This window comes from Prionailurus bengalensis, chromosome A1 (genome assembly GCF_016509475.1).
Source record: "Prionailurus bengalensis isolate Pbe53 chromosome A1, Fcat_Pben_1.1_paternal_pri, whole genome shotgun sequence".
Classification (NCBI taxonomy): Eukaryota; Metazoa; Chordata; class Mammalia; order Carnivora; family Felidae; genus Prionailurus; species Prionailurus bengalensis.
In genome coordinates, this window is record NC_057343.1 from 157,068,588 (window position 1) to 157,091,457 (window position 22,870).

The window sequence follows — 22,870 nt, forward strand, 5'->3', positions numbered from 1 at the left end:
AATGTCACCCATTCCCATGGCTGAAGTCAGCATATATGTGCTGATGACTCCAACTTATCTCTTCAATGATCTCCAGACTCATTTAACCATCTACCTAATGAGTATCCTTCTCACATATTCCACGTAGGCATCTCAAACTCTATGTGCCCCAAACTGAGTTTGCTTCTACTCTCTCCCCGCAATCACATATATTCTGTCCCAGGTATTCTCCATCTCAGTGAGCCAACTACCCAACTGCCCAAGCCAGAAACCTATGTATCACCTGAGAAACACATCCCTTCCATCTCCTATGTCCAACCAATCTCGAAATTCACAGGCTTTTACCTCCAATTTAACAAACTTGCTTATTTCCATCTATTCCCACTACATTCTCTATGATATAGAAGGAAGATCCCTCCAAAATAAAAAATGAGAGGGGAAAAAATGGATAAACACCAATACATAAAAATTTTCAACATTGCTTCAGAAAAAAAATCCAAATAAAATCAAAGATAAATCATAACTCAGGAAAATATCTGCAACATATATAGCAAAGAGTTAATATTGCTAGTCAATAAAGAATGCTTATAAATCAGCGTCTAGACGACATAGGGGCAGAGAATAGAAGCAGCCAGTGTACATAAAAATAAAATGAGTTTTAAGAATCTGAAAAGATGCTTAATCTCACTCATCGTAAAGGGAAAGGACATCAAAAGTAGATTCATTTTCCACCTACCAGACTGAGAAAATTTAAAAATTAGAACATGTGGGGAAAATGAGTCCTATCACATACTATGAGGATGTAAATTAGATAAATAAACAAGGATGCCTGCTGCAGCAATTCTTACAATAAGAAAAATGGAGGATAATATAAATATTTATTAACTGGGTTTTGATTAAATAATTTATGGAAACCCCTATTCTAGAATATTAGCTTATAGTAAAAAAGAATAAGATGGATCTTCATGAGGTCATAAGAAAAAATCTCCATGTTATGTTTTCAAGTGGAAAAAGACATACAAGTTGGACAATGTGCTTTTATTGGTATAAAAAATGGATCTACAAACATACATATGCACGTATATGAATAGAAAGATTCTCTGAAAAACTGCTTAAGACATGTTTACCATGATTGCCTTTGTGGAGCCCTTTTATACAGAGACATGTGCTGCTTTTCAATAATTAAAAAGAGCTAGCTATAAAAATTACAAATATGATCATGCTATTCTCACCTTCAATTTTAATGGCGTCTAACTACTGCTAGGATAACATTCAAGTTCCTTAACAAAGCGTATGTAATACCCAAGACCTAGCCTCAACCTCACAGTGACCCATTCTCTCTCCATTTGCCTCTCATTCACTGTAATGAACATCTTCAGTTCCTCAGATGCACTTGGAACAATTTTTTTTTTTTCTGCACGATTCACCTCCTCTTGGCCAACTTTTCATGCTGCAAAACTCAACTTCAAAGTCTCTTCCACCAGGAAGGCTTCTCTGATCTTCATATCCCTTTTTACAGCACTCCTCACACTTAATATTTTTCCTACCACTAGACCTCAAACTCCATGAGGATGGGTACCATGTTGCCCTTGTTCACATTTATAACCTATTGATCAACATAATGCCTGGTCTCTGGATAAATGGATATATATGAACAGAAATTCAGAGAATTGATTGATTTTTAAGGAGCTATAATTTGATCAATCTTTAGTAGTGATTTTGAGAGTAAAAGAGAAGGTAAAGAATGAGTTGAAAGTGGGTAGTTAGGGGTGCAAAAACACATATAACAGCTCAAAATAATTATAAGCATATAAATAACAGCACAGGAATATTTAACAACTGATCAAGGGGTGGAAAAAAAAGGTGAAGATATGGGAATGAACAGAGTGAGAAGGGATAAGGGATAAGAGTAACTTTCTTGGTGAATGTGAGGTTTTAACTTGAAATAAGAATGGTGGAAGTAGGGATGAAGGGCCTGTTAAGTGAAGCCAAGAATGTAAGCAACTGGAGGGCCTGTGCAGGTGTAGCTTCCCAGCAAAGCTGCTTTGTTTCTGCCCAAAGGGAGATTCAGCCTTCTGTTCTCTGCAGCTTTATGGTGACTCCATCTTGGACCCAGTCTAGAGTTTCTGTGCTCCCCAGAACTGGGTGCTGTAAGACGTGCTAGAGGGGGTTTCCAGGGGCCCTGTGACACCTCAGGATAGAAACATCACTACGAAGCCATCTAGTGTGCCCAAACCTGCCCAAATTCCAGGACAATTTTGTTTAGTTCTATGTCACTAGGTGCTTCAGAAAGCTTGAGGGAAATACAAAAAGTGAGATATCCAATCAAAGAAAATAGAAAAGTGCTTCTCTTTCTCATTCAGCTGCAGCAACACTAATAACACTGGCTCATTTTTTCCATTCAACCACAGTACTTGAGTTGTCAAAGCCTTTTCCTTTTCTTTTCTTTTCTTTTTTTTTTTTAAACAAATGGTCATATCTGCCCTTTCCGCTTCACCATCACCGCTTCCACTTGAATCTAGATCCTCATCTGGACTCCCATCACTTCTTTTCTGGAGAACTTCTTGACTTCTCATCTCATTCCTCCCCCACTTAAGATCCATTTTCTCCTCACATCTGCGAGAATAGAATTCCTGTGCTTGGCGCTCTCTTCCCACTCCATGTGTTTTCTCCATCGGCGATTATTTGTTCCCATTTCTTCAACAATCAATTATAAACTACTTATTCCCAAATTTACATTTTAGTCCTGACCTTCCTCCTGAGTTTCCAGTAGGAAATTCAGTATGTCCCCAAACAAACTTGTTTTCTTTCCCGAAGACCTTTTTCTCCAGTGTGTCTCATCTTGTTGATGCCATAACCCTGCTGTAAATGGATCAAGCTTACAAGCACTGAATGATCTTTTGCTTTTTCCACAATCATTTAACACATTTTCCTAATTCTTCTTCCAAAGATTTCCCATGCCTGCTGTACTACAAGGATTCCAGTCCTTGGTATCTCTGGTTTAGTCTTTAGCTGTTTTCCACGCTGCAGATGCTACCTCTAGACCATCATCTGAATAGCCAGGATCGCCTCATAATAAAAAGTCTCCAATGGCTTACCAGAGTATAGATTATAGGCAGTGTTGCTACCTGAATCCAGTCGACAGTTCCAGTCTTAATTTCAACCACACCTTCCCTGTTTCCTACCTTCTCAGTATAATGAAAAGCTCTCTGTTTTTAAACAGCGCCAAGTTTTTCCACATCTCTATGCCCTTTGCCAATTCAACTTCCTCTGCCCAGCATGTGCCTCCCTTCCTCCCCCCCCCACCGCCACCACCCTGCCCCTCTTTTCTAGCTGGCCAGCTCCTGTAACTGTTTCAGTCTCACAAGTCATCTCTTACATGCATTTTTACTCCTTGCCCCCAAGATAAATTAATTGCTCATCTGCATTCTGATAATATGTTAAACACACATATAACATGTGCTATGTGCTATTGTTATGAGCAGCTGTTTACGGTCAAAGCACAAAGCTGGTGCAATGCCTACACTGGGAGTTCTTTGACTCCTCTGGTACCCAGCACAGTGTTTGGGACATGGTGCTCATTTAACACATGAGGAATGTATTGAATGCATAGATAATGTTCTATGGCTTTGTTTTCTACATCAAAGTAACTTTGTCAGTTGGCAATCAAAGAATTCTTTCAAATTGTTCATCCCTTCCCCAGTATCGTTTCTTTATTTTTCAAGCCTCAGAAAGAGGGGTCTGTTGCTCATGTAGGTCATGAATATCCTTTATTTGCATTTATATCATTTCTGAACTTTTGCTTATACTATTTCCCCCGCTTGGAAAGGGTTCTACCCGTATAAAGGTTTTAAGTTCATGTCTCTCTTCAACTTAGAAACTCTCTAGAAGTCTCTGCATTTCAACCTGGTTGTGTAAAAGTTTTGCATTGCTTTAGATGTACACCATTTGTATGACATGATTCTTTACACACACGGGGGTGTATTTTGTTTTAGAAGCTGAACCATATGCAATTGCCAATATTCAAGTTTTTTGACCTACAAAAAAATGGCAATTGCATATGGCTCACCCTCATTAGTCTTTAATGAGACTTTCTGAAGGCAGGTTACCATTTCATAAAGGTTTTGGTTTTTGTTTTTGTCTTGGGCGCCATTCTATGTGGGCAGTAAGACAGAGGTTCTCAAACTGAGGTCTGAGGACCCCTGTGAACTTCCAAGATCTTATTAGGGGTCCGTGAAACCAAAACAATTTTCATAGTAATGCTAAAATATTATTTGTCTTTTTTCACTGTGAGGAAACTTTCATTGATGATGCAAAAACAATGGTGAGAAAAACCAGTGGTGCCTTTGCATCAATCAGTGCAGTGGCACCAAACTCCAGTAGTGCTCACTGTGTTCTTCATAGGGGATTCCCTTGATGAGCGGTAAAAATAATTACTTTTATTGAAACTTGACTCTCGTGTATTTAACTTTTTAAAAATTTTTAACATTTATTCTTTTTTTTTTTTTTTTGAGAGACAGAGAGAGAGCGCGAGTCGGGAAGAGGGAGAGCGAGACACAGAATCTGAAGCAGGTTCCAGGCTCTGAGCTGTCAACACACAGCCCGATGCAGGGCTCGAACTCACGACCTGTGAGAACATGACCGGAGCTGAAGTCAGATGCTTAACCGACTGAGCCACCAAGGCACCCCTATGTTTTTAAGATTCTGCATGATGGAATGAGAAGGGCACAGAAAGCACTTCCACTATTTACCATAGTGCAACGATTGTTTAGAGGAAAAGCACTTGTGTGGCTGAGTTGCAGGTTGAACTAGCCACTTTTGTCTTAGAATACTATTTTCACTTGAAAGAACAAGTGACAGATATCTGGCACATATTTCCTCAAGGATGAACACAGTGAGACAGCTATTTCAGGGAAAGCAAATGACAGTTATTATTGTCAATGATGAAATTCAAACATGAAAGCAAAATCAGAATTTTGAAAAACTTGTATTTGCTACCATATACTTGTCAACTTCCTAAATTTGAAGATTTTTCTAATGAGATCAGTGGTGATATTAACAATTACAATTTTTTGATATTGTATATGGGAGGCATCAACATTTGAAGATTTATATAACTCAGTTATATCTTCCGAATGAGCCAATACATGAAGCTACTTAATGTTACATATGGTAAAAGATCTATTTGAAGTGCAAGATACGGTCTCAGATTCCATGTTGCAACCAACCTTTAAGCTCACCCCTTGTGGAGTTTTGGTGTAGTATTAAAGTGAAGTAATGATAAAAAGATGCCTACCTATCTGTGTGAGGCCAGATTCTTTCCCATATACTTCAACCAAAGCAACATATCAAAACAGATTCTATGCAGAATCAGATTCAAGAATCCAGCTGCACTAAGCCAAGCATTAAAGGAGTTTACAAAAAATGTAAAGCAATGCCACTCTTACCACTATATTTTTTTGTTTTGAAAATAGTTTGTTTCATAAAACATATGACTTACGTTAATGTACAACTGACATTGTTATTTCCACGTACACTAACAAATACCTTTAAAATTTCTCAGTTTTGGGGTGCCTGGGTGGCTCAGTCTGTTGGGCTTCTGACTTTGGCTCAGGTCATGAGTTTGAGCCCCATGCCGGGCTCTGTGCTGACAGCTCGGAGCCTGGAGCCTGCTTCAGATTCTATGTCTCCCTCTCTCTCTGCTCTTCCTCCTCATTCTGTCTTTCTCACAAATAAATAAACATTTAAAAAAATTTAATTTCTCAGATTTAATTTCTAACAAAGTAAATATTGACAGAAATAACCACGTAAAAGCTTTTTGGGGTCCTCAACAATTTTTAGGAATGTAAAAGAGTCCTGGGATGAAACATTTGAGAACCATTGCAGTAGATGCTCAATAAATGTCTGGTGAGTTACTGAATCAGCGAAGCAACACAAAGGAAACAAGGAAGGTTGTGATTATCTAAGCCTAGCTTTTGATTAGGGGTTTACTCTTGTGGGCTGACTCAAATAGCTGGCCGTTAACACTCCCATCACCACAATGTGAAATAAATGAGGATTAAATCCGACTCGGTTTCAGAAAACAATGAGGTGTTCTGGCAGAGACAAGTCAACTGAAGCTTAGTTTTACATGGAGTAAGATTAATTATTGTTTAAAAATGCCAAATAAAAGAGGCTTCACAGAGTAAATGCCTCGCCTGCCTCACCTTGCAGTGGTTCCAAATGTCAGGCAAGGTTTTTAAAAACCACTCTTGGACTTCCATGACATTGCTTTGGAAAATGTGAGTTATGAATACCACTACATGGTATGTTTCCTGGGAGGCTGGATCACCAACCGCACAATATTGGCAGGTAGCCAGTCTACTAGCATTGAAGCTGTGCTGTCACAACACAACTCCTCTGGGCGGGATGGGTGTGGGATGGCAGTGGAATACTCAAGCAGCTGCTGCATGGTGAAGTGAAGTGGGGCAACCACAAGGGGAGGAGACGGGAGCAACACTTCAAAGGAGCACTGAATTACAATGTCAAAAACATGTGGCAAAGTTGTTGACTGCCAAGAACCCACAGCAGCGGACAGACTGGTCTGCTATGCCACAAATAGAAACAGGGTGGCTCTTTTCGAGCAAAGGCATTGGGCCAAATGAGACTAAGAGGCAAATAGCAGCTGCAGCCCCATATCAAAGGAGAGTCTTTATAATATATTCTATGAGAGGAGGATTGTTGGTCATGCTCTCCCTGTCTATTCAGCCACACCTGCACAGATAGACATCAGAAGCCCAATCCTGAAAATTGAAGCACTCTGATGAACAAATGGCACACAATTTCTCAATAATATCTTTTTTCCCCCTGAGAGTTCCCTTATTTATGGCTCTTATGGCTTAGACTGTTTTCAGCCTGTCATTCTAGTTATAATTATACAAATTTGATTCTTCCATATCTAGTGTAAACTTACTGAAGACTACTCAATTACCTTTCAAAGTCCACAGCACAGGGCTATATGCATAGTAGGTGCTCAAAAACACCAGTTGAACAACTTAGCTAAGTAGCTTCGTTAACATTGCAAGTGTCAAAAATCTCCTGTCATAACCCTATTCCTCTGTTTGTTCATTCAACAAATATTTACTGAGCTTCTACCACATGCAAGGTAATACGCTAGACTATGTTGACTGTTTAACGTGAAATAGACATAGGTATTTGGCTCAAAGTCTCCAGAGTTCAATAACCCAAATTATTCTCTTTACTGAGAACTAAGGACATAATGAACACTTTGTCCTTCTTGACCATCAACATCACTATGTCCGTGGAAAACAATGAGAGGGAAAAAGCAGGATCAAATCCACAAAAGACATATGCAAGGAGAAAAAAAAAATGTTAGGCTTACTTTGCGATAAGTTCAAGGATGAATAGGATGTTATCCATATAAAAGAGATATAGTGATATAGAATAGAAAAGATGAGCCCAAAAAACATGGTGTGCTCATTTAATGAGCCAATTTGAGTCCACAGCTAGAAGCAACATAGCTCAACTGAGAAAAAAGACTACTTAGGAATTTACAAGAACTTACAAACTTCTTGTACCATATAGAGAATACAAAGAAAATTTGCAGGTGGTAAGATTAGTTCACATTGGTAAATATAACAGAATAGGGTTGTGGAGTTTCCTTTTCAGTGTTGTGTTTTGTTTTTCCTAATATAAGGTTAATTATCAATAGGAGATGATTGAACTCTCTCTTAGCAATTGTTGGGACCCTTTAGGACCCTTTCAAGTCACATGACTATCAGTGAAAAAGAATGTAACAGGGTTTATAAAAAATATACCAATTTAATCAGTTTTACTAGAAAGTCAAAAGAATAATTACTGACATTGTCACATCACCACCTGAATTTACATTTATTCTTTCATTTCAACAAAATAATTATTGAGTGCACAATGTTCCAGCACTGAGCTAGTTAATACATCACTACATGAAGAGGCAAGTTCTCTACCTTTAAGGGGCTTACAGAATAGGGAGTGTCATATAAGTGATTCCAGCATTTTATTACAGTTATAATGAGGCTGTTCATGTATGCTTCTTTGTATGCTAGACCCAGAAAGCCCCACTCAAACTATCTTAAGGAAAACTATCTTAAGGAAAAACTCACTGGTTAAGGTAAGAGCAGCAATAGATTCTCAGAGAATAGGAAACCATTTTCTTGATTTCACTTGAGCTTCCTTGGGGTTTCTTCATTTTTAGACAACCTCCCCCACCCCTACTTGCAGAAGAAAGGAGCTCATGTGTTGCACATGCCGTATACCTGAAGAGAAATCAAAGCCTTAGAATACAGTATTATCGGCCCTGATAAGGATGATGTTAATCATGTGCCCATTTCTGAGCCAATCCCAGAGGCTAGAGGGATCAAATGCCCTGATAAACTCAGCTCCCAGCTCAGTCACCTTTCTCTTAGGCACACAGGTATGGGAGGAGTGATTCCCCAAAGCAGAGACAGGGTACTATTGCCTCACAAAGGAAGGAGGGGTGCTGAACTGCTAAGACAACAAATGTCTACTACCTGGGAATATACATGCTTGACAACATGTTCAAGAAATAGTCTTGGAGAACATTGTGGGGATAGTGCACCGGCCTAAGCATTTTTCAAGATTAAAAAGCTGTTGACAAAAAGCTTATGATCTAGAAAGGAAGACAGGAAGATATACAGATAAAACATAAAGAAGAACTCCTCTGTACTTTGGAGTTGTTGGAATAGAGTTCATTTCCCACTGGAGAAATCAGGAAAGCCCCCAGAAGGAAAGAGCCTTCTACGGGTGCTAAAGAACAGGCTCTACTTGCCCTAATATAATCTCATCCTAACCTCAAGTAATACAATTTCTCCTTATTCTGGAATGACCTTTGAATACACTTTATCACCTTGCTCTAAAAACTCTATCTTCATGAGATGACCAACTTTCCCAGTCGTGGTTACAGGCAGAAAGATTAGGATCACCATTAATAATGGTGCCTCCCTTCAACTTGGGGCCCAAGACTGAATCGCTACTCAAAGAATCTTGGTTGAATGAATGGATGAATGAGTATTTGAATGAACAAGTATATGGCAACATGCTAATGGGTAATAGATGAGATTCCTGTGGTCATGTAATGTCAATTTAAAAGACATGACTAAACCTTGCCTACAACAAGGTGTCTCTCTACAAGTTCATATGGAGGCCCCTTGCTCCCTCAGATAGCCCTCTGAGGCTCATCAGTGGCATCATTTACACAGCTTGCATTGTGTGTCATGAAATCCAACCTGGCATCCACCACACCTTCAGCCTTTCGGCATAAAACAAAGTGCAGCTTCCCCCACAGAGCATCGTGATTAAACAAATTAACTATGGCGCTGCCTGCAAACACACACACTAGAGTACAGGAAATGAACAGATACAATGGCCAAGTCTGTATTTAATTTTAATTAAATTTCATTCTGTAGCTCAATTAATCCACATCTCCAAATGTCAGCAGGACTTAGGCAAATGGAATGACATCTGCTGCACCGCACAGGACTATAAAACCTTCACTGCATGCTAGGTCTCTGGAAGCACACCAGGAAAAATGAAATATCTTTATTAAGTGTGTGGTAATGTATAGAAGTCTAACTCAGAGCCTAATGAAAGAACATAAACTAGGAAAGAAAATTAGACTAAGAACGTGAGTGGTTACGGGTATGGCAAATATTGCTCAATATCCTGCCTAGTGTTATTTATTGTTTTAAAGTTGCATTTAGCTTTATAGCTGTTTCCTTTAATATTTACTTAGTGGGCTTCCCAATCGCCCAGGTTGGTGTGTGTGTGTGTGTGTGTGGTGTGCTTTAACTGACACAGATTTCTTTCTTGAGAAAAGGGAATTGCTGGAGTAGAAGTGATCTTTCTACACAGATTATGGAAAAAAACCAATTTGCGAGGCAAGGCCATTTGTTAGAAGAAGCCAGAGAGGTATAACAGGAAGAGTGTGGGGTCTGACAAGCCTAGATTAAAAATTTTGTTCTGCCACTTATAGTATCAGATTAGAAGCTTGAAAAAAACCCCAAACATTATTTAATTTTTTTTTTCAACGTTTATTTATTTTTGGGACAGAGAGAGACAGAGCATGAACGGGGGAGGGGCAGAGAGAGAGGGAGAGACAGAATCGGAAACAGGCTCCAGGCTCCGAGCCATCAGCCCAGAGCCTGACGCGGGGCTCGAACTCCCGGACCGCGAGATCGTGACCTGGCTGAAGTCGGACGCTCAACCGACTGCGCCACCCAGGCACCCCACCCCAAACATTATTAATTAGTGAGACTGTTCTTAGCCGGACAATGAATGGTTTTGGGAAATGTCTGTGTAGTGTTTTTAGAAGACATCAATGTGATCACTACTGTTGGATAGTAAGAAAGAGATGAATCTTATTAAAATAAATTTGCTCAGCATTTTGTGCCAGGTACTGTGCTAGAAATAGAAACACAATGATGAATAAGACATGGTCCCTTCACTGGAAAAGGGAGAGGAACAAGTGAAAAATAATCAGAATAAAATGTGACAATTTTTTTAAAAAAAAATTAATGTTTATTTTTGAGAGAGAGTGTAAGCTCGGGAGGGGCAGAGAGAGAGAGAGAGGGAGACACTGAAAAAGAAGCAGGCTCCAGGCTCTGAGCTGTCAGCACAAAGCCCGACATGGGGCTTGAACCCATGGGACTGCAAGATCATGACCTGAACCAGAGTTGGACGCTTAACCGACTGAGCAACCCAGGCGCTCCAAAATATGACAACTTTCTATCAGAGAGAGATGCCCATATACTTATGCAAGCCCTGGAGAACTGCCTAAAGCCTGAGGGTAGGGCTTGTAATGACTCTGACACACAAATGGGCTTTGAGCAGATAAATAGCAGGGAAAAAAGCAGAGGGAAAAGCATGAGCAAAGAAAGGTTGGGGAAAGTAGTTTGTTTTCTACTTTGGGAAAGAAAAGAGTTCAAAGTCTACAGAGAAAGAGAGAGAGCGAGAGAGAGATAAAGAGACGAAGGTACTCTGAGATCTGAACGGCTACTACTGCCTGGACTGTGAAGAAGTCAGGATTTGATCCTGGAGACAACAAGAAATTGAAGGGCTCTGGGCAAGGGGAAGTGTTATCAGGTCTGTGTTTGGAAGTGCGGCGTGGAGTATGGAGCAGAGGGCGGAGGGTGACAGAATATGCCACCAAACCAGGCCACTTCAGCATAAGCATTATTTTGATCTTAAAGACACTTGAAAGGCTGCACATACAAGAAGGTCACCCTGATCTCCCCTTTCCTTCCTGGAAGCAGGAGATAAAGCTCTCAAGGGAACGATGTTCTCTTTGTACCAGGGGGAAAGAAACATAATCTTGTCAGCAGAGGCGGGGAGTCAAGGCTGAGGGTAATCTGTACAGACAGACTTTGTTAACCTAACTCTTATCTTTTTTAGTCCCCCCATATATTTTAGTTACTTTTCCACAGTTGCTACTCTGCTCAACACAAGCACTTAGGTCTAATTAGACCTCTTTGGGTCTTCATTTTCTTATTCGGGTTCCCATGCACATGTAAAAAAATCTATATGATCTTCTCCTGTTGATCTAATTTACATCAAATTAATTCTCGGGCCCAAGCAGAGACTGAGAGAATAGAAAGTTTTGCTTCTCCCACAAGGACAAACTCTTTGAACATGGAGACCAGCAGGAAGGGATTCCTGGCTTCTACTAAATCCACACTAATGTGGAGGCCTCTGCAAAGGAGGACAGGGGAAATTGAGTTCTTATTTGCATGCTCGAGAATGGGCTAAATAGGGTAAGATGAAGACTGGTGATGGCTCATACAGACATGAGAAAGGCCTTGCAGATTGTTAGTATAACAGATAGATGGGCTGTTGCTGTCATGAAAAATGGAAGGAGAGAGGAATAGAGGACCCCCAATGTCAGTGGGTCCCGCAGCTAGGCGTTGTTATCCTCTGCTTAGAAGTTATGAAACACCAGCCTTTCCCCTAACTCCTACTTTCTATTAATGGGAATTCTTTTCCTAAGCCTACTATTGTCCTCTCTCTGTTCCTTTACTCATTTTGTTCAAGGGGGAGATGCAACTGCTTAACTTACAGATACACTTGGGAATAACTAATATCAGGTCATGTCCACAGGACCCTTTTTCTCCTGTGATCCACCTCAATAGCTAGATAAGTATAATTGTGGGGCTCAGGAACCTACATCCTCTGACACCGTCTCAGAGCAAAGGTGACATTTTTAGTTCTGTTTGACACTATTTTGTTTCTCAAATTGTTGAAGACCTAAGTGGAAAAGAGGAGTACTGTATATTGTGCACACACACCCCCACCCCCGCCTCTCAGACACTCCAATGGTGAGGAAATAATTTTTGGTCTTTATTCTGGTGTTTGGGACCATTCTATACCCAAAAGAAGCAAGAGGAAGGATCAGCCACATTATTTATGTAAAGCCTTCAACAAGACAGACAGAACCTGGCGAATGTAACCAAAGGAAGCAAACACTTGGCTAAATGAGGAGCTAAGCACAGAGAAACTGCAGGTTTTCTGTTCATTCAGGAAAGAAAACAGCAAAGAGAGGAGGGCCTCCTCACCTCGGTGATGGCTGTGGTTCAATCAGAGGTAAAACGTCTGTTGACTTTAAAATTCAGAATATCAGCAATATGGATTTGTTACCTTACAAAACTAGCATGGTAGTCTTACTGAATACGGGCCAGGTAGGGTTTTGTGGGTTGGTCAGACAACCTTTGATTTACTGTAACATTATAATAATAATAATAGTTTGCTGCCTTAAAAAAAAGCATCATGACTTTTAAGAACTAATTTGCAAAACATTAATTCTCAAACAACTTGTTTGTAAAGTGGAGACTCACTGGAATGCTATAAAACATATATAAGCAAAAATAGAAAGAAATCAATTTAAGAGGAAAGAAGACCCTAAAGACAAAATAGACAGTCTAGTATTCTCATTTACAACAATTCAATGATAAAGACTCGGGGATCCTACAGAAACTAGTTATCTATGAAAGCTAGTTTTTTTCATTATATGTAAATATTTCGGGGGGAGAATAAAGGCTCTTTGTATTTCGTTGTACCGTGTATTTCAGATTTTCTTTTCTGTTTCTCATAACTTGGTCTTTATTCTCTCCTTTTCATATGCCTATCTAAAATTTTAACTCTCTTCTAATTATATATTTTTATTCAGATTATGTGCTTACATAAAACAGTATAATGCTTTAGGAACGATAAAGCTTATCTGACAAAAGAAAATGTGGACTGAACCGTACTACTAAACTTCAATTTATTAATTATTAAAAACTTAAAGATAACCTAATTATGAAATTTGATTCTGGAAAATTCATCAAGAAGAATTTTCTAGCTCTGCTCTGCTACACCACTGAATTTTAAAATCAGCATATGAAGATGTGGCACTGAGATTGCACCTAATAAAAATGTACAGGAAGTAACAATTAGCTTCCAACTATCTCATAATCCCGTCTAGTGAGACACTGAATTGACATGTGGTTTCTAGCATATTAATGAATTTGAAACAGGAATCAATAATGTACCACTAATTTAATCAGGGTTAAAGTTGGCTTTCTTCTTGCCAGAAAGACAATGAGACAGATTGATGTTATAATGGTCCAAATATGTAAAAGTGAAGAATTGAAGTTGTAAAAAAAAAAGAAAGAAAAAGAAAACAAAAGCAAACTTTAATTGAGTCAATGAGTTGAACTGCCTCTAACAATCGATCCTAATGTATAATGCAAACAAGTACATTAAAACATTTCTAGTTGCATCATTTCATGGCTTGTTTGCATTGAGTTGTAAGGATGCCATATACAAAATTAGGTATGAAAAACTGGAATTTAGAAGTACCTACTTATGGGGCACCTGGGTGGCTCAGTCAGTTAAGGCTCTGACTTTGGCTTAGGTCATGATCTCATGGTTGGTGGGTTTGAGCCCCCTGTTGGGCTCTGTGCTGACAGCTCAAAGCCTGGAGCCTGCTTCAGATTCTGTCTCCCTCTCTCTTTCTGCCCCTCCCCTGCTTCTCTGTCTCAAAAATAAACCGGAAAAAAAAAAAAAAGAAATACCTACTTAGACTACTGAATGTTTACTACATTGTTCAAGGAACTGTAAAAGACAATACCTAACTACGAAGTTGTGTGATTCCAGCAAGGATGTTTTTGAAACAAAATAAAATTGACACTAACTTAGAGTATTTAGTGAGGTTTTTCTTAAAGTCCGGGATCCTGAGTTTAGAGCTCCATCGATGTTTCTTGCACCATGGAAGGGTCCAGGAATTTAGGCAACTTGTATTTATGATAGTGTGAAGTTGATGGAAATAATTTGTCTTGAATGATCACTATTTCTTAAGTGAGATTTTTTTACTACAAATGAAGTTAAAATATATCTTTTTAGACATTAAAGTTAAATATACATGGTTAAATGTCAATTCTTTTTTTCCTTAAATTATCTGTGCAATTTCCTCAATTTTTAATATTGTTCCCACATATGTGACAATGGGAAGCCACTGCATAAATTACAGATTTTCCTATCTTTTACCCTAGGTTTCTAAGATGGAGAACAAAAGGTCACATAATATAAATTAGTTTTTCAATAAATTTCCTTTATATTTTATCAAAATAAAATATGAAATCCCACCATGTCAAAATCTTACACATGAGCCTAAGCAACTTAAAGGGCCAATATAGCACTGATATTATAAGTAATGAATAATTAATTAGTGATTAGTAATAGGCTCTCAGAAAAAGCCACCAAATTTTCTAGATACTTATTTATGCTTAAGTAAGTATATTACACATTACGTAATATTTAAGTAAGCTTTTTTAGGAGACAACAAGAGACTAATATGAACTACCAAAATCTCAAAATAAGACCAGCAAAGTTTAGTGAATAAAAGCAAAATGTAGAGAGGTTTGAAAGTCTACTTCTTGGTCTCGATTTTGCCCTTCTACTAGAGATCCATGGCTAGCTAGATACTCCATTCAAAACCAAAGGATTATGTAAAGATGAGTGTGGCATAATACATATAAAATACCATGGAAAGAATAGGCTTTACATGGAACATTGTAATAGTAGAGAGTCACTAACATTTAAAATGGGATCCAGGGGCGCCTGGGTGGCGCAGTCGGTTAAGCGTCCGACTTCAGCCAGGTCACGATCTCGCGGTCCGTGAGTTCGAGCCCCGCGTCAGGCTCTGGGCTGATGGCTCAGAGCCTGGAGCCTGTTTCCGATTCTGTCTCTCCCTCTCTCTCTGCCCCTCCCCCGTTCATGCTCTGTCTCTCTCTGTCGCAAAAATAAATAAACGTTGAAAAAAAATTAAAAAATAAATAAATAAATAAAATGGGATCCATATTAGAAATCAGTATACATCAACTAAATCACCCATCATTCCTCTCTTCTGTTTCCTTCCCACTTTTCCTATCCTATTCTATTCATCTTTCCTTACTCCAGCATAACCCTTCCCTCCCCCTTTTCTCCTTTATTTCCCCTTCCTCCTTCCCTTCTTCTTCCCATCCTATTCCTTACTGAATGGAAATTGTCAGGCATCATGCTAGGTATCAAGGGAAGATAATTAGAATCAGATTAACTGTCTTTTAAGAGTATATCACAACTTTTAGGAGGGCCAGACACCTAAACGGATAACTGTCATTCAATGTGATAATTATGATGGAAGTGGAGGGAAGTCTAAGGTAGGGCACCTAAAATCAGCCAGCTCGCTGGATGAGATGAACCCTGAGATGCATTTTAGAGACCAGAGCACCAGTATGGTTAACTAGGAAAAAGGAATGGAGAAATAGGTTTCAGGCAGAAAGCATAACATGAATGAAGACCCAGGGAACACAAAGCACCAGTGTCTGCTCAGCCACATTTGGTAGCCTGGGGAGTTACAGGGCTAGTTTTATATTTTACAAAGTTCACACCGGTACCAGAGTGAAAGGTAAGTTTAACAAGAATAAAACGGGGGTTCAGAAAACCATTTGGTAGTATTTTTCTACTAGGTCCCAGATGAGAGATGCCTGTTAGTCATAAAGTATTTCTTTCCAAGTTTATTTATTTTGAGAGAGAGAGGAGAGAGAGCAAGTAGGGGCAGGCAGAGGGAGCGGAGAGGGAGAGAATCCCAAGCAGACTCCGCACTGTCAGTGCACAGCCCCATGTGGGGCTCAACCTGAGGAATCTTTGAGATTATGACTTGAGCAGAAATCAAGAGTCAGATGCTCAACCTGCTGAGTGACACAGGTGCCCCCTGTTGGTCAGAAAGTAAAGAGCACTAAACAACAACCCTAGCAGTTACCAAATCCTACCCCTGGCTTCTCCCCTCCCAGTTCAGAACTCTCTCCACCATGCCAGAAACACAGTTTCTTATCCTGTGGTGAAACAGAAGTGCTTTGGTTATAGGCTCGGTTAACTACATGTAACTCTGTGAAGGATAAGTCTTTTGCAAAGACCCGATTCACGAGCTCTGGGATCTTGGTTCCACATTTTTTATACGGAGCAACTCAATACTCATCTGTTATTTGTATATGGCACAACACACTCATCTCGTACACAGACTTGTGCCACATTAGGAGGAGGAAAAAGTCAACTGGAGCCCTGGTTGTTATATTCACTGTTATCAGATATTGGAAGCCACTGAATATAAGCCTCGTGTTTCCACAACAGGGGGTGTGGGTCTTCTCCTGGTGGACTCCCTTTGTGTGAAGTCTCTTGGTGCTGCTCCTTCTGATGCCCAAATAGCTGCGCCATCACACCCCCAACTGCTGGTGCCACAGTAACATTTCAGGTAATGAGGTAAGGGGCGCACTTGAGTTCTTTATGTGCCAAGAGGAGAAAAATTAATTTTCAGTGCTAAAAAGATAGGACTGCTGGTGCAGACGGTCACTAACCACCACCAGCTGCTCCATAGATTTGGAGTTTGGAAAAGGAAGCCCATTTCAGAATCAGTAATATAACTCTAGGACATGAGAAACCAAACTGTATCAGTGTTTTGAGCAAGAAGACAGTGTCCAAATCATACTAAACAGCTGGGTAATTTGACAAAAGTATCAACAATTCAGTTCATGCATACACTAAACTTCTAAATACCTCAATATATACAGAAAATCATAAATGACAAAAATACTGTTTCCATTAGTAGACCTATAAATAGACTTAAAATATGCATCTGTGGGATTTATTTGCAAAACGGCAGTTTTAGGATCCTGAGGTCTTTTGGGTGGAGCCAGGAGAGAATGGGGTAACTACACAGTCTTCCTGAATGCCAACAGAAAGTCCAGTGATTTTATACACCCCCCCCACACACACACACCATACCTAAAAGCATATTCATACACTTTGTGTCATTTATTTATTTATTTTTTTTAATGTTTATTTTGGGGACAGAGAGAGACAGAGCATGAATGGGGGAGGGGCAGAGAGAGAGAGGGAGACACAGAATCGGAAGCAGACTCCAGGCTCTGAGCCATCAGCCCAGAGCCCGACGCGGGGCTCGAACTCACGGACCGCGAGATCGTGACCTGAGCTGAAGTCACGCTTAACCTACTGAGCCACCCAGGCGCCCCACACTTTGTGTCATTTAAATACAGACATGGATTTTTAAATAGTGCATTGAATAAGGGCGCCTAAGTGGCTCAGCCAGCTGAGCATACAACTTTGGCTCAGGTCATGATCTCATGGTTTGTGGGTTCAAGCCCCAAATTGGGCTTTGCCGCTGACTGTGTGGAGCCTGCTTCAGATTCTCTGTCTCCCTTTCTCTCTCTGCCCCTACCCTGCTTGTGCTCTCTCTCTCAAAAAAAAACAAAACAAAACAAAACAAAAAATGAAAAAAAACAAAAAAAAACATTAAAAAAATTTAAATTGATACAGAGTAAGATAGCCACATATAGCTAAGTACACCTTTAAAAAGGACTTGTCCTTCCTGATATTAAGACGTACAATAAAGTCCTAATAATAAAAAGTCACGTTGAATTGGTAAAAAAAAAAAAAAAAAACAGACAAACTGATGAATGGAAGAGAACAGAGAGCTCAGAGATAGACCCATGAATATATGTGAATTTAACAAATGAGGAAAGTAGCATCACAAATCACTTTCAGCAGAGGAAGGGGAATGAGCAACTAGGAAAAATGGCACAGCTAATCTTGCTGATATGAAATACTGAAATTCACAGCTACTGTTTGATTTTCCTCAAATAATTTCAACTCTTAATTTCTGTTTTGTCAGTTTCATCTTCAAAACCAAGTTGCTTTTTTAGCTGGTTGATTTAGTAAAATGCAACTGGCCTCTTTCTTGTAAGAAATGTTTGTCAGAATGACCAGTGACAGGCAAATAACTTTTTAATTTTCAAACATGTAGAAAGCCAATTTCAAGATAAACAATCATCTATTTAAAGGAAAGAAAAATCACAGGGAATACTTTCAAATGAAAATAGAAAAAGTACAAAGTAGAAAAGAGACACAAGGTGTAAAAATTCTGGGGGTGGAGAGAGGGCGTGTAAAATGAAGAAGAAAGCACCTAAAATAGAAGCTAAGGGAAGCCATAAAATAAAACGATTCTCAACAAAGCAGAAGAATGCAATAATTACCTTCAGAGGATTGAAGCTTGAAGAAATAATATAAACATTCAAGACTAAAAGGCAGGAGTAGGAAGGAATTTTAAATTCACAGACTTTAAAACTGAGCTGAATGGTTACCACATTAAAAAGATCTTTTATTACATTTTGGATGAGTAATAATACTACTACTCGATTTATTGAACATCTTTATGCCATTGATTCCAAAGTGCTCTGAAAATATCTTGTGACGGATATTATTTCCTTTTAACAGATGGAGAAATTGAGGTTATGTAGAGCTTAAGTGGCTTGTTCATTGTCACAATTAATCAATGGTAATATTGAAAATGGAATTTAAAGTTCTCTGCTCTCCAGTGGAGGAAGTGTTTTCTGTCTCATGCTAAATGATCCCTAATTAATTTTTGTAAAAATAATTATGAAAATTATGTCTTGGTTAAGATTCATGCTCCTTTTATATCACTAGTAAAAGCAAAAACACAAAAACAAAAACAAACAGAAACAAAAAACAAACAAAAAAACACAACTAAATCCTTAAATATTTTTAGAAAAAACCTAACTTGTCATTTAAATAAGACCAGTGCAGACATGGTAAAATTTCAGCAGCAATCAGCAAATTAAGGGATAAGTTTTTATTTAAAACATTTTAGGGGCGCCTGGGTGGCGCAGTCGGTTAAGTGTCCGACTTCAGCCAGGTCATGATCTCGCGGTCTGGGAGTTCGAGCCCCCGCATCAGACTCTGGGCTGATGGCTCGGAGCCTGGAGCCTGTTTCCGATTCTGTGTCTCCCTCTCTCTCTGCCCCTCCCCCATTCATGCTCTGTCTCTCTCTGTCCCAAAAATAAATAAAAAACGTTGAAAAAAAATTTAAAAAAAAACCAACATTTTAAAGCTTTTCGGGAATCCCTAATCAATGAACTGTCTTCTTAAAGAGTTCTTAGCAAATCCAACTGGTGTTTTCACAATTACTTCCAAACTAAAAAAAATAACCTCAGGTATAGCTAGTGACTTCTCAAGCTCAACACCTTTTTGGTGTAATAAGCATTCGTAAGAAGAGAGTGATTTACCAGTTAAACACAAACATGACTACTGAGCGCCTAAGTTGGCACCACAGGACGAATCTACTGACTTTCTAAGGGTTTATGGATGGAATCTAGTGTTGATAAATTTTTAAGTGAGAGATCCAACCAGTTATTCAATTACAGACTGACTACAAATAAGTGATCATTTATTGATTGCACCATCTACTGATGCATAGTTATTCATCTGGATCCGACATAAACAAAACAAAACAGTGACATTTAAAGCCACGCTCCTAAAGCAACTCACACCATAGAATTTGTATAAAAATTACATATTTGGGCTGAATTCCCCAACTATGATAAATGAATCCGACATGAATCACTAGTTACTTTCCCATTTGATATTTTTCTCTTCTCACATCTTTCATGTTCTCAAATTTTCTATAGTTCCTCAATATCTAATTATAACTCCTGTTTCTTTAATAAGGGCGTCATCTTGACAAAATTATGTTCTGAAAGTATAGGAAGAGACCAGCATTCTTGAGAAAGTCCACAGACATCCTTGCCTATGTCATCGCACTGTGGACTGGTCCAAATAGTACTTAATTATACCTTACACTGTGCAAGAAAGCTGCCACAAACAGAATCCTTTTCAGTGTCACTACCTCAGCACGCTGTCTTAGCTAGACCAGTCGTCCTACAGACAACATATTACTTAACTCTTTTAGACACGGTGTATTTAGTGCCATTTGTACAGCAAAAATTCATGAGGGCCCTCCCTCCCTCACTTCTGAATAAGTGCAAACTTGGAGCATGTCATTCAATTCTCTGTACAGTTTGGACTTAACACAACTTTCCAATACTAATATGCACCAGTGAAGCTGTGCTGTTTTGCTTTTCTTTAAATATATCTTGCCCTTTTTTCGTTACCTTTTGTTTTGCAATGCTGTCTGCCAAAAATGATTCCTGGCCTGAAACGGCCCCCCCTTAAATGTTCCCATCTCTGCACGGCATCCCTTAATCAACCCATTCATCTCTCCCATTTATTCTGCCTCTGATCTCCCTTACTTCAGTAGAAATATTGCATGATCTCTACGAACTGCATCATTTCTACAGTTCTACGAACTGTATTAATTTCTATATAGCTATTTGTGTACAAGTCTTAATTTCTCTTACTGGGCTGCAGGCCTCCTGAAGGCAGGCCTCTATCCTGCACACAAACTGGTATTTCACACTCTGTGGGTACTCAATACATATTTTTTAAATGAATGGGTGCAGGAGAAGAAAAATATTAGAGGAATTACATTATATGGTTGAATAGTGAAATAAAATCAAAAGCTGCATGTGCAGTTTACATGGGTGTGGAAACAATTATTGATTGCTCCAAAGATAAGAAGGTAATTTTAGAATATAAATGCATTTAAGGCAGGAAGTTTTGTCTATTTTGTTCACTGATGTATTCTAAGTACTTAAAAGAATGTCAGGAATACAGTAGGCATTTCATAAATATTCACTGAATGAACAAACAAATACCAAAAATAAGTTACTTTAAAGGACGCTCTGGCTTTTCATATGTTCTTTAGATTTTTACTGACCCACAATTTCATAACATTCCAGTTAAAGAAATCTAGTCCAATCTCATTTTCTTAAATATACCTGGCAATGCCTCTAAACAGAGATCTTAAAAAACATATAAAGCCCCCCCATACCCAACATGAGTTTTGCATACCAAATACCTGATTACAAAGAGAAAGGCAACTGAACTTGCTTAAAAAGTTAACATGGTTTCAAGTTGACAATGATGAGAGCTATGGTCTCTTGTTGACCTTGTAAAAGTTCTAACTGAAGTCCATCAGCAGGTTTGAACTTCTCTAGCTCTTGCCCAAGTTTGACTGGGCTGACAAAGTTATGAAGACTGAAGAGTCCATTAGGTAATGACTAGTCCTGCCAGAATTGATAGTATCACTTTGGATCCACTCTTCACAGCTCTCAGATAAAGCCGCCCTGAGATTTTAGGCTTAGCCTTCTGAAACACAGCACACACAGCCACACCCAGCAAGAGTAAAGAAAACTAGGGGCTGGGGATGGACGGGATTGAGTGCATCCTGCTAGTTCTCAAGGAAACTTTTCCAAATCAGAAAATGCAAAGGTCATGTATCAGTCAACACCGGAGAAGAACCACGACAATTCAGAAAGCAAAGATGAAAACTATAATCAAATTCTGCTACCTGAGCGGTACATTGCCTACAGCACCGACGACAAAACACAAACCCCTAATCAAGAAGTCAACATGCCATTTAGGACAAGGGTAGATCAAGTGTAGTGTCAACATAGCTACAAAGTCAAACCAAGCGCAATAGTGAGTGCTGACAACATTCTTTTGTTTCTTATCTTTCTTTCTGATTAGCAGACTTGGGCAAGGTGGCATAACAAGGCTCACAAAAAGTAAATGTACATGTATGTGTGCCTGTGTATGAGCTTATGTGTGTGTATTTAAATACTAACTGCTATTTAAAATTCATCTCTGATAAGTTTTTCAGTAAGCCTTCATTGATGGCCACATCCACCCTCTGTAGATCCTTGCTCTTTGGCAATCGATAAACGCAAACAAAGACCAAATACCATATGTGATTAAGATCTGTTTCTGTGTCTCCTGCTTTGGACTGCAGGCTCTTTGAAGACAGTGACATGTCCTACTCACTTCTGCATCCCACAGTAGTGTTAGTACCACTGGTAGCCACCTACCAGATGTTTCACAAACCCCGAAGAGAGTAACAGAAGCTTTTGATCTAGAAATCCTGATTCTAGCCGTGGAGGCCTGCAGCCTGGTGCTATGGGCAATACCCAGGGAAACTGCCCCACAATCCTCTGTTCTGCTTCTCCTCTGGGGTCATCCTCGGCCTTGAGGGCCCACAGGCCAACCCCACATATCTATGAGGTTATGTCCTATCCAGAATTTCAGGCTTTCATTTGTCCAGAAAAGGAATTGGCACAGGCCCCAATTTACTGTCCTTGTGTGCTCTGTAAAATAATTTATTTTCAGGGGCGCCTGGGTGGCCAGTCGGTTGGGCGTCTGACTTCAGCTCAGGTCATGATCTCACAGCTCGTGAGTTCGAGCACCGCATCGGGCTCTGTGCTGACAGCTCGGAGCCTGGAGCCTGCTTTGGATTCTGTGTCTCCCTCTCTCTCTGCCCCTCCCCCACTCACACTCTGTCTCCTTCAAAAATAAATAAACATTAAAAAATTTTTTTAAAATAATTTATTTTCTC